The 13,272-nt window shown below is 42.2% G+C and overlaps 1 protein-coding gene across 4 annotated transcripts in view; it reads left to right on the top strand.

The window, feature by feature from the left end:
* Positions 1 to 13,272, top strand: part of snama (something that sticks like glue) — a 146,239-nt gene that overhangs the window by 30,510 nt on the left and 102,457 nt on the right. The gene's annotated exons all lie outside the window — the stretch shown is intronic.

The raw sequence follows: 13,272 nt of genomic DNA, 5'->3' as shown, positions 1-13,272 counted from the left end.
GGGAGAAATGTGGGAAACGGTCAGAAATGGGGGGAACAAGTAAAAGAAGAATGTGTATGTTTGAAGGAGGAAATTATGAAGTGCACAAAGATGGAATGGGGGATGAAGAGGATGGGAGAGTGCATAAGGAAAGGCAGCAAATAGTGGGGAGAGGTGGTGGAAGAGAAGCGAGCATAAGGGGATTGAGTACAAAGTAGAACTAGGGAAGAATATGAGAAGTAAAGAAAGAACAGAGGCAAAGCAAAATGAGGAAGGCAAAGAGGAGAGCAGATGTAGAGTGGGATGAGAGTTTGAAAGAATAAATACACATACCAAGGGCTTTTTGCCCCTTACAAGGGAGGTAGCCAAAGTCAAAGGCATAAATACACTTCCACTCATTTCATCCCCACATTACCATTCACCTCCTTCCCTCTCTCTTTTCTTGGCTCCTGGGTGATCGGTCATCCAAGCATCTTGCCCAGTGCCTGGTTCAGAAGTAATGCAGCAAGACGTGACACATCCACAGCAAAGTTGCTTCATTTAATCAAAGACCCCCACCCCCTCTCTGTCCCCACATGCAGAAAGTGATAAAATGGAGAAGTCCCTTTGGGCTGCATCAAAATATCATTGACACATACACTCTCCTCCCCTCCCCCATCCACTCTTTCATGCATCACAGCATCATCCATACACAACCATTCTCCACTCACCCCAATCTTCTGTATTTTCCCTTCCTTCCTCAACAGAATTTCCTGCTTACCCCATGCCCCTTTTACCCCATCTATCCATCTCATCCTTGGTCACCTCAAGTTCACTCCCACCTCTGTTTTCCACACATCTTTCACTAATCTTTCTTCACTGATTCTTTCCATGTGTCCAAACCATCCCAATACTCTTTCATCAATCCTATCTCCCAACCAGCCCTGGCCACCGGCTCTACGCAGGTGGCACCGATCCCCAAGAGGAGCTACGACTGCCTTGGGGAGTACCACAATCCTTTTTCTCAACATGCAATGTTACGTTTTTTCTGCACCAAGGGGTGATTTTCCGGCGATCACCCCTCTTCTTCTACTTTTAGCCGGAGATGTAGAGAGCAATCCTGGGCCCACCACAAAATACACATGCCCAACATGCTCTAAACCCATTACCTCGAGCAGATAGACAAAGGGCTCAGTTCAGTGCAATATGTGCAAAAACTGGGCCCACCTCACTTGTACAACACTTGCTGACACAAACCAATACATAAACACTTGGACATGTTCTACCTGCCTTCCAGTAACCCCACTCCCACCTCCCCAACCACAGCCAGCACCCTTACCCACTCCCAATTTCCCTTTGCCCTTATCCCCAATCAGTACTCCCCTTCTTTTGTCCCCAATCTCTCCTTTCCCCCCCTCTAACCCAGATCCTATACCTTCCCCATTAACACCCCAACCTCAACCCCAAACGGCAACATACAACACATACAGAACACACAACATCAACATATTACAACACAATATTGACGGTATTAACACAAAAAAACATGAACTCGAACACTTTCTTAAACAACACAACATACACATTGCAATTATACAAGAAACAAAACTAAGACACTCACACAAAACACCATCATTTCATAATTACACCACCATCAGACAAGACCGGACCGACGGCAATGGCGGTGGACTCGTGGACTTATCACCCTGATCCACCACTCCATCTGTTTTGTGGACACAAGTGCCACAACCAAAATTCTCCTCCCTACCACAGATAACACTACAGAAATCCAATCCATTCGAATCCGCACAGGCAACAAATCAACACTGACAATAGTTAACATGTACATTCCCCCCCAATCATCCCCCACAGTTCCAAACACCTTCAGGCCTCAATTTAGCCAACTAGCCTCAATCCCCAACCTGATCATGGGTGGTGACTTCAATGCTGAGTCGTCTGCCTGGTATGTCGACAACCCTGACACAGACAGAGGGCTTGATATACAGACTCAGTTTGACTCATTGACTATCATGAACAACACACATAATCATACACATATCCCACACTAAGCCCTATACACTCCCTCCTCTCCTGATATCACCTTCTGCTCCCCCTGCCTAACCCCAACAACATCATGGAGAGTGGTCGGAACCCTTGGTTCTGACCACCTTCCAATCATCATCACCACCAAAACAAGATGCACCCCAGGTGGCCACAGACACACATACACCAATTACAAGAGAGCTAACTGGGAAGCTTTTACTGAAGAGACAGAACAACATTTTGAAACACTTAACAGTACACCAATCACAAACATAAACAATGCTGTGCACACTTTTAATACAATCATACAAAACGCAGACAAGAGATACATCCCTAGAGGCAACAGAAAATCACACAACCCCAACTTCACACCAGAAATCCAAGGCCTCATCAGACGAGACACACTTAAACACAATACCCCCACACCTATCCCTCAAAACATAGCAGACCAAATACAAACACTAAACACTGTGATTGCCAATAAAATACACGAACAAAAAACACAAAATTGGCAAAACTTTATCAATACACTTGATCACAAAACAAACACCAGCAAATTGTACAAAACACTCAACAGCATTACACTATCCAACAGTAACACAACACGCTCTCACGCAGCAATAATCACAACAACAGACAATCTACCCTCAAACAGACAACAAGCAAACACACTCATAAATCATTTTGCACAGACAAGCCATCTCACTTCTCACCCTGACGACCGACGCACTATTCGACGTAAGAAAGACTTACCCACAGACTCAGACTATACACCCTTCATAGACATACATACATACATATACCAAGGATTTTTCCCCCTTCAGACAAAACACATAATGCATAATCTCGAGCACTCATCTGCCTGTGGCCCTGATAACATAAGTAACATCCACCTAAAACACATTAGACCACAAGGTATACACGCATTCACAAACATTGCAAACTACAGCTATTCACACAACACTATACCCGACATCTGGAAGCATGGTAAAATAATCACCATTTCAAAACCGAACAAAAACCCAACAATCCCAACATCGCACTGCCCAATCACACCCCCTCTAAAGTCATTGAACGCCTAATACTTAAACTTGTCACACCACATATTCCCCTTGCTGACTCACAACACGGTTTTAGGCCACTACACTCCACAAACACTCTTCTGATAAACCTCACACAAAGAATTTTAGATTGCATCAATTCAGATAGGCCCCACCACAGAACACTTCTTATAACATTAGACATTAGTAAAGCTTTTGATGCTATCCCCCGCCACAATCTAACAAATAAAATATATAACACAGACATGCACAATAACACCAAAAGATGGCTGGCCAATTATCTGGCAGGTAGGAATGCTTACGTGTCATATAATGGCCAATCATCGCACATCAGAAACATTAAGAATGGAGTACCACAGGGCTCTGTTCTATCCCCCACGCTCTTTAATCTATACATTCATGACTTACCCACACCAGACACCTCAGAAATACAAATCTCTTCCTATGCAGACGACATAACAATCACATGTACACATCGTAACACAGACAAAGCTGCAGAAATAATCCAGCCATACCTTGATACACTCGACACATGGTTCATCACAAACAGACTCAAAATAGCTTCAACCAAATCTACAGCAACATTTCTCGCCAACTGGACAAAAGAACACAAATACATACCTCATCTCTACATCAACAACACTCTAATACCACACACAAACACACCGAAAATTCTTGGTGTAACATACGATACATCCACGTCTTTCAAACAACACATCACAAACATATAAAACAAATGCACACCTAGACTTAACGCTTTTAAGTCAATTGCTGGAACAACATTTGGACAAAACAAAGACACTAATACAACAATATACAAACAATGCATACACTTAGTGATGAATTATGCGAGTCCTGCATGGGCTCCTAATCTCAGTGAGATACACCACAACACCCTTCAAATCATACAAAACAAAGCCCTAAAAACAATTACAGGCTGCACAAATACAACACCTAGAGACCATTTACACCATGAAACAAAAGTCTTCAAAGTCAAGGACCACCTTGACATTAGAGGCACACAAACACTTGCCGCAGCCACCACAAACACATCACACCCGCTACACTACATAGCAGAATACCCACCCACACCAAGAAACATTAAAACAACACCCAAAGACCTGTATCACACACAGATACTCTCTTCTCTTCCTCCACAACCACCAAATACCAGTCTCCGGAAACATATTCATAATCATATCACCGCTCCATTAACACACTGGAAGACAACACACTGCTGCATGCCAGACCCCCTGATATCCACCCTTCTGAATCCTCTCTCCCACGAAAGGACAGAGTCTACCTGGCCAGACTGCGATGCTGCCACCACCCAGCACTTCTAAGCTACCAGAAGAGGCTGGATGACTGCATTGTGAAAAGCTGCCACTGTAACACTTCACCCCATACCATACAACACATAATGGAAGACTGCATTATACACAATCATGCACGCAAATAACACAACATACACTCTATAAAGGATTTGTGGGAAAACCCAGTTTCGGCTGTGGCATTCCTTGGGGAGACTGGACTGCTCGGACAGACAGTCTCGGGAACGACAACAACAACAACAATTCCCTTTTCACCTCTGCTCTCCTCATTTCTCACATTATCAAGCATAGTAACCCCTACCATACTCCAGGCATTTTATCTCAAACACACTTAAACTCTTCCTCTCCCATGTTCCATGTTTCTGCCTCATATAGTGCTGTCGGCACAATCACCCTTCCATACAATCTCCCTAGCATCCATTCCCAAATATCTTATTTCTCACTACATATTTAAACATCCAAGGCATTTACCAGCTTCTCTCAATCTACATTCCACCTTCACTCCTTTTCCCACCACATTTGCCCCCAAGATTTTAAAGCTATCCACTTCCTCTAGTCTTCCTCCCTTAATACTCAATTCCAACTTGCTGCCATTCTCTCACCTTGTACATCTCATCACCATTCACCCACATTTATCTTCAACTTCTTTCACACACCTTCCCAAACTTCCTTAGATCCTCCTCTGATTTTGCTATAAGTGCAGTGTCATCAGCAAACAACAACAGGCTTATCTACCATTTTTCTTCATTTTCTTTAACCATCTCCAGTCCTCTGCATATTACCCCTGCATTTACTTCTTGCATCACCCCATCCATATTTACCTAGTTGTATTATATGGGAAGGGAGCTATGCTCATGGTGACCCATCTTAGTATCTCTCAGCATGAAGTTTTTTCTTCGAATATTGAATAGAGTTTGCACACATTGTTTCTTTGTCCAGTTTATTCCAAGTATCTATCACTGTGTGGGATTTTTTTTTTTTTTTTTTTCTTTCTTCTCTCTCCATTGTCCTATTTCAATACCTGTATGTGTGTGTATGTATATATATATATATATATACACAGACGCTCCTCTACTTACGTTCATTCGTTTTACGTTTTTTCGATTTTACGTTTGAACTGACTAAAAAAAATATAATAGAGTGAATTTTTTAGTTTAGCGCGCTCTCCGTAGTTCAAACGATACTTACACATGACGCTGCGTCCATTGTTTACATTGCACAAACGACAGACTGAAAGTGCCTTGCCTCATCATCAACCTCCTCCCCCTCCCCTCCTCCACCATCTCAATTTACGTTGCTTGAATTTAATTTATTTGAAATTAATGTTATTATTTTACAATGTTGTGTATAATTAATGATTGAGGGGTGTTTTGTAAGATATGGTAATAGAATTTACGGATGTATAGTAGAGTAACAACTTACGTTCATTTTCAACTTACGTTCGGCCATTCGGAACGTAACTAAAACGTAAGTTGAGGAGCGTCTGTATATATATAAATAATATTGAATAATCATGGTGGCATGTCACATCCTTGGTGAAGTCCCACCTTTACCTCAAACCATGCTCTCTCTCCATTTCTAATTGTAACACAGGCTCTAGTACTCTAGTAAAAGTAATTATAATAGAAAATTTAAAGATGTTGTGGGAGGAAGTGACGAGTTGGTGGGGTAGTTATGTAGAGAGAGGAAAATATGATTATTTTCAAAGTAGTGTGTAATGTGAGAAGGTAAAAGGAGAAAGAGTGGATAGTTTGAGACAAAGGTGGGACTCCATTGGAATTGTATGATGTTACCATAGCTGCTCAGCTTGTATATTGATGGGCTGGTAATGAAGGTCAATATGCGAGTACTGGGCAAAAGTTTGGAATTGGTTGATGGAAATAGAAAGACAAGGGAAGTGAACCAGTTGTTGTTTCTGTTTAACGACACCGGCTAATTTGTGAGGAGAGACTGGAATGTTTTGAGATGTTGTGTGGAAGTCCTAATTAATGTTGACTGAATTAAAATTATAATGGTGGAAGAGTGAATGTGAGTGAAGGGAGAGAGGCTTGAGCACTGAGTTTCTTGGGTTCTGTGTTGGTTGCGTCTAGGGCAGATTGAATCTGTGGCCAGGCCTATTCTGTATTGGTACAGGACATCTCATAGTACAGTTCCCTATACTAACAATCCCCAGTCAACAACACAGTATCTTTTCTCAAAGTGACTGGTCCTGCCCAGAGGCTGTTGCTGGTATCCTGGAGGTAGCAGCATCTTTGGCAAGAGAGACCATGGGCAACAGATTTATTGATTGATATTATGTTTTGCATGTGGCAGTGAATAGAGGAGTGCCCTAAAGAAGGGAAAAAAGGGGGGAAGTGAATGAAATGTGTGGATGGAATAAGAATGCTATCAGAAGTATGTATATAGGGATGAATACAAAGGAAAAGTTGTATGAATTTGTTGTACCCACAGTGCAATCTGTAGCAAAATTGGGATAGGATATAAGGGGGGTAGAAAGAAAAAAATTCAGTGGTCTTGAGAGCAAGAGGAATATAGTGGCTTTATTCTTAATTTCATTCGTAGGATTCCATAGAAAAATAAGAGTTGTAGTTGTAGGGGTGGTAAAGGAGAGAATTATAAAACAAAAGTTGCTGTGTTGACCAAGTCTGTTGCAAGAGACTCGTGGCTGCTGAGCAGGCCAGGTCACTCATGGAAGAGATTTAGTTGAATAGCTATTTATACACCAAGTCCCCCCCCCCCATATAAGGGAGGTACACATCCACCCATACCACTCCTATTTAGCTTCTCATGGATGAAGGTCATCCTTGTATCCCAACTGCCCAGGGTTAGAAGCAATGCAGCAAGACATAGTACATCCACAGTAAGGCCACTTCATTTAATCAGTGACACCCTATCTGACCCCTTATATAGAAAATAAAGAAGATCAAAAGGAATCCCTTTAGGCTGCATCAAAATATCATTCGTACACAACCATTCCTTACTCTCCGCCCCTCCCATCCTTGCATTTAGTTGTGCTTGTATGATATGAGATGGGTGAGTGGGACTGAGAGCTCTAGCATAGAACTGTGTATCTCATTTTTTGTATGATATGAGATGGGGAGGATTTTCAGTTCTCTGTTTTCTTTTGTAGTGTTTTTGGTGCATTGTGTTATTACTCACAATGTCTCGTCTGTCTCTAGCTACAATAACCATTATTTCTGGAGTATTTTAGTGTAACCCCTCCACTTCTTGTATGATATTTGGTGTTGATTAGGGAAAGTGGGTAGTTAAGTTGTTTCTTCAGCTAATCTTTCCATCAGCTGGAATAGTAATGAGATTGGTATGTAGAATGCAAGGTTTTCAGGTAGTGGTTTGAATATGGATGAGCTCTTTCCTAGTTGGAATATTATTTTTCATCCAAGAATGGTTGAAAATATCAGTAAGGCTTTTATTGCTTTTAGATGGGTGATTGAAATTTAATCTGGGCCTTCAGCATGGGAGAGTTTAATGTGTTTTCTGTATTTATTTTGTTTTCCTGCTACATCTTTGATGGTGAAGGGAGAGGTGATCTGATTTGAGTTTTCATATTTCTCGTATTTTTCCTATTGGGTTTGAAATTTGTCTCCTTGGAGAAAGGTTGATGATTGATTTTCCATGGGTTTTTGCTACTGCTTGAAATTATTATTGTGGTTATAATTTTTTATTAATATTATTATTAGTGCCTTGGGGGGATTAAAAAGTGTAATGAGAAATAGACATTTGGGAATGGATGATAGAGGAGATTGTATGAATGGGTGATTGTGCTGACAGCACTGTAAGGGGGAGAAACATGGAATATAAGAGAAGAAGAGTTTAAATGTGTTGAAATGAAATGCCTCAGAAGTAGGATAGGGGTTACTAGGCTAGATAGAGTGAGAAATGAGGTGAGGAGGAGAGTGGGGTAAGAAGGGAGTTGATGGGGTTGGTAAAAGAGTATTGGGATAGTTTGGACACGTGGAAAAAATGAATGAAGAAAGCTTAAAAAGATGTAGAGGGCAGAGGTGGAGGGAGTGAATGTTAGGGGGTGACCAAGGGCGAGATGGATAGATGGGATAAAAGGAGCATTGGGAAAGAGGGGAATGTCTGTTGAGGAAGGATGGGAGAGGACAGAAGATAGGGATGAATGGAGAAGGGTTGTGTACAGATGATGCTGTGATGCATGGAAGGGGTAGGGGTGAAGGAGTGGGTGTGAAAGATGTTTTGTTGCGGTCCAAAGAGATTTCTCCCTGTCTTCCCTTTTTCTGCATGAGGGGAATGAGAGGGGGGGGGTGGGGTTGCTGATTAAATGAAGAAGCCTTGTTGTGGATGCGCTGTGTCTTGCTACAATTCTTCTGACCCCAGGTAGTGGGCAAGATGCAGGGATGATCTGTCATCCAAGAGGAGCCAAGAAAAGAGGGAGGGAGGGGTGTTGGGAGTGGAGTATGTGGGGATGTATTTATTCCTTTGACTTTGGCTACCTCCTATGTAAAGGGGGGAAAGCCCATGGTATGTGTATGTATTATTATTATTATATACTTTCATAAACCAAAGGCTTTTGTCCCCTTACAAAGGAAGTAAACACATTCAAAAAAGCATTATTATTCAATTATGTTGTTAAAGTGTAGCATCATCAGAGGAGAGATTGAGGAGGAAGTTAGTGACAGAGTTTGGGAAGGTGTGTGATAAAAGGAAGTTGAAGATAAATGTGGGTAAAAGTAAGGTCATGAGATGTACAAGGGGAGAAAGTGGCAGCAGACAGGAAGAAGTGGATAGTTTTAAGATGCTTGGGTGTGAATGTGGCGGGAAAGGGAGAAGTGGAAGTAGAATGTAGAGAGAAGCAAGTAAATGCATTGGGGGATTTAAAAGTGCAGTGAGAAATAGACATTCGGGAAAGGATGATAAAAGGAGATTATATGAAGGAGTGATTGTGCTGATAGCACTGTATGAGGCAGAAACATGGAACATAAGATAGGAAGAGAGGACTAGTTTGAATGTGTTTGAGTTGAGGTGCCTGAGAAGTATGATGAGGGTTACAAGGCTGGATTGAGTGAGGAACTAGGTGAGGAGGAGAAAGGGGATAGAAAGGGAGTTGGGAGATAGGGTAGATGAAAGAGTATTGGAATAGTTTGAACACATGGAAAGAATGAGTGAAGAAAGGTTAGTAAAAGAGGTGTGGAAGACAGAGGTAGGAGTGAACATGATGGTGTGACCAAGGATGAGATCGATGGATGGGGTAAAAGGGGCATTGGGAAAGAGGGAAATGTCTGTTGAGGAAGGACGGGAGAATACAGAAGATAGGGGTGAATGAAGAATGGTTGCATATGGAAGATGCTGTGATGCATGAGGGGGAGTGGGTGCGGAATGGGGTGTGAGGGAGTATGTGTAAAAAATAAATTGGTGCACCCCAAAGGAATTTTTCCCCCTTTGCTCCATTCTGCATGAGGGGATGGAGAGGGGGTCACCAATTTAATGAAGCAGCCTTGCTGTAGATGTGCTATGTCTTGTGACTGCTTCTGACTCAGGGCAGTGTGTGAGATGCCGGGATGACCCGTCATCCAGGAGGAGCCAGAAGATAGGTGTGAATGGAAATAGTTGTGTATAGATGATATTTTGATCCAGCCCATAGGGATTTCTTCCTGTCTTCGCAAATTTTTGTTTGAAGAGACAAGAAGGGAAGGTTTACATTAAGTGAAGCACCCCTGCTGTGAATGTGCTGTCTTGCTACATTGATTCAAACCTGGGGAATAATGTGCAGGAGACAAGGATGACCAATACTACACAACATATTCACACAAAAACTCGTTTATTCCCAAATCACCAAACAAGCTCCTTAAGATCAACAAATCAATTTACCCCTGGTCACCCCTGTTGCTGCCCAGGGACTGTTGGTTATGAGACAATGCAGTACGAAGTGCTCAGTGTCTTGTGTGGCAGGCACTTTTGGGGCATTTTGAACCAGTGACCAGACCCTTTTTGTGTTGGTATTGGATAGTGCCCTAAGCACAAACATGCTAGTGTGGTTCTCATCAGGTGTGGGAGGGTGTTTTCTTTAGGAGTATTGAGGTTGGCTGTCAGTCTTGAAGGGCCCATTCGCTGACGGTAGTGTATATGTGTTTTTGTGTAGTACAGGTGGTGGGTTGTTATAGGTGATTGTATAGCATGTTCCTGGTGTAGTTTTTTGTTGTATTCAATTGGTGATGAGTATGAAATGTGTGGTGTTCAGGACTGACATAATTGTGTTTGTGCCATTTTCATGTGAAACTCCATTGGGAGAATTTTTGCTCCTTAAGACAGATCACTAAACTAAATAGTTCTCCAACAACTCTCAGACATTATTCCGCTGCAAAATCCCAATCAAGAAAAATAGGAACTATGCTTGCATGCTTATGTCGGCACTATCAAGCATTCATCCAGAGCAAGGCCGCTTCATTAAATTGGTGACCCCCCTCTCCGTCCCTTTATACAGAAAAGGAGAAGACTGGGAGAAATCCCTTCAGGATATGTCAATATATTTCTTGTACTTACTCCATCACCCCCACATCCCCCACCCACTCCCCCTCATGTATCACAGCATCATCCATACACAACCATTCTCCATTCACCCCAATCCTCTGTCCTCCTCCTCCTCCTCCTCCTCCTCCTCCTCCTCCTCCTCCTCCTCCTCCTCCTCCTCCTCCTCCTCCTCCTCCTCCTCCTTTCGCTACCTCTTTTGTAAGGGGGAAAAGCCTTTGGTATATGTATCAAGCATTCAAACAGTATAAATTGAATACGCTAACCACAGCATCAAACTGCCCTAAATGCAATAACATAGAAGACTGTGAACACTTCTTACTACAATACTCCACACTAACAGTCCCTAGACAACAACACCGTATTTCTTCCATGAGTGACCTTTGGGTATCACTGAAGTACACTGGTGGCATAATCTGAAGTGTGCTGGTCTTGCATTTGCTTAGTTGTGGCTTCAAATCTAGCACTCTTGATAAGTGACTGTTTCCTGCCTCAGCAGTTCCAGCATATAGGGCAAAGGTGATAGTTTTGACCGCAGCTACGCACCTCATGTCCTAGGCTTGTCACTATCTAATCAGTGAATGTGGGTAGTGTAGATTGTGGTGTTTGTTTAGTTTCTTGCTTTAGAGCTATGAGTATGTTGTTCAGGGGGGGTCCTTGAATTACATTGGAAATCATCAGCTGCAAGTAGATACAAGGTTGCCAGCATTAGCTTCTTGATTATATTTATTTTGTAGTTGTAACTAGATGACCCCTGTATTCTGTGAGCAAGGAATGGAAGGTAGTGGCAAATTGTAGAGTGGGGGAGGCAAGTAAATGTCTTGGGAGTTGAAAAGTGTCATGAAAAATAGGTAGCTAGGTGTGGACATACACAGGTGGCAATATGAAGTGGTTATTATGCCTATAACACCATATGGGGCAGGGAACAGGAACTTCACTGTGTTTAAGAAGTATGGCGGAGGTTTTGGGGGGTGGATTTAATGAAACGAGGCGAGGCAGAGAGTAGGAGTGGAAAGGGAGCTGACAGGTAGGGTTGATAAAAAACTGCTGGGATGGTTTGGGCATATGGAAAGACTGAGTAAGGTAAGATTAACAAAAGATATATATAATAATAATAGAAGAAGGCAGTGGTGGATGGAGGGAACTTGAGGGGAAGACAAAGAAATAGTTGGATGGGTGCAGGGAAGGAGATAGGTACTAGTGGAGAGGGATTGTAAATGGATGATAAATTGATGTACTGTATATCAAAGAGATTTCTCCTTGAAGCAGTGAGAGTAAACCAGTTTTGGCTGTCAGGACCTGCTATGGAGCTGCCTTGTCTTGCTATTTATGATCCAGGCAGTGGGTGGGGGACAAGGATGGCCTGTCATCCACAAGGAGTACAAATGAGTGTGGGATAGGTGAAAGGGGGTGCATACCATGGCTGGCCACCACTGTTATAAGGAGTGGCCTTTTGGTGTGTTGTGTTTTTTATGTTGTGTTGTAGTGTATGTGAGGAACTAAGAGTTATGTGTTGCATTTGGTGGATGTGTGTATAGTTTATTGAATTTGTACATGTTGGATATGTGTGTGGGACTGGGTTGGTTTCTATCTCTTAACTAATAGGATGTAGTGTGGGAAGGCAGGTTCTAGGGCACTGGCCATTTTATGTAAAAAAAAAAAAAAAAAAAAAACAGGAATAAAAGAGGGGGCAATGGGAGAAAAGTGGAAGGGTGAACAGTGAGTTTTGGTCTCCAATCTGGAGACCAGGTACCAGCTCCTCACTTCCTTGTGAAAGTAGGGTAATTTGTTGATTTGTGGTCTAGCAGTGTTCTGGAGTTAATTGAAAGTTGTTGAATCCATTGAACTTGAGTTAAACTTCTGTCTTCATCCAAGTCTAGCAAAGTGTCCTTTAAGAGGCACAGCACAGCACAGCAACCCAAATCATAGTAGAAAGGAGGGATAGTTGAAAGTGACTTAGAATTCCTTATTGAGTGGAGGTTAATTCTGAATCGTGAAAGAATGTTGTGTGACTGCTCTGTAGGGGTGTCCCTAAAATCCCTTTTTGACTTGATCAAACTAAAGCAATCAATAAAATCTTGTATGAAGTGTACTTGGGTATTTGATGTAATTGTATCAATTGTGTCATGAAGCCACACCTGCCTGTGGAGAGATTGCTGTGATAAGAATTGATAGTAAATTCTTTTCATTAAACAAATGCAGCTTGCCAACCCCCAACATGCATGTTCAGGGTTGGTATCTGGTCTTTGGAATAGGCCCAATATACATTCACTATTTCATTCCTTCTTTATAGTCTATTGTTACAGTCTCTCTTCTCTCTTCTCCTCTCTTCTCTTTCTTTCTCTTTCTTTCTCTTTCTCCTCCCTCTCTCC

This window comes from Oratosquilla oratoria, chromosome 1, assembly GCF_046742065.1.
Source record: "Oratosquilla oratoria isolate Oo_2021 chromosome 1, ASM4674206v1, whole genome shotgun sequence".
Taxonomy (NCBI): domain Eukaryota; kingdom Metazoa; phylum Arthropoda; class Malacostraca; order Stomatopoda; family Squillidae; genus Oratosquilla; species Oratosquilla oratoria.
This window is presented reverse-complemented; position numbering and strand designations above follow the sequence as displayed.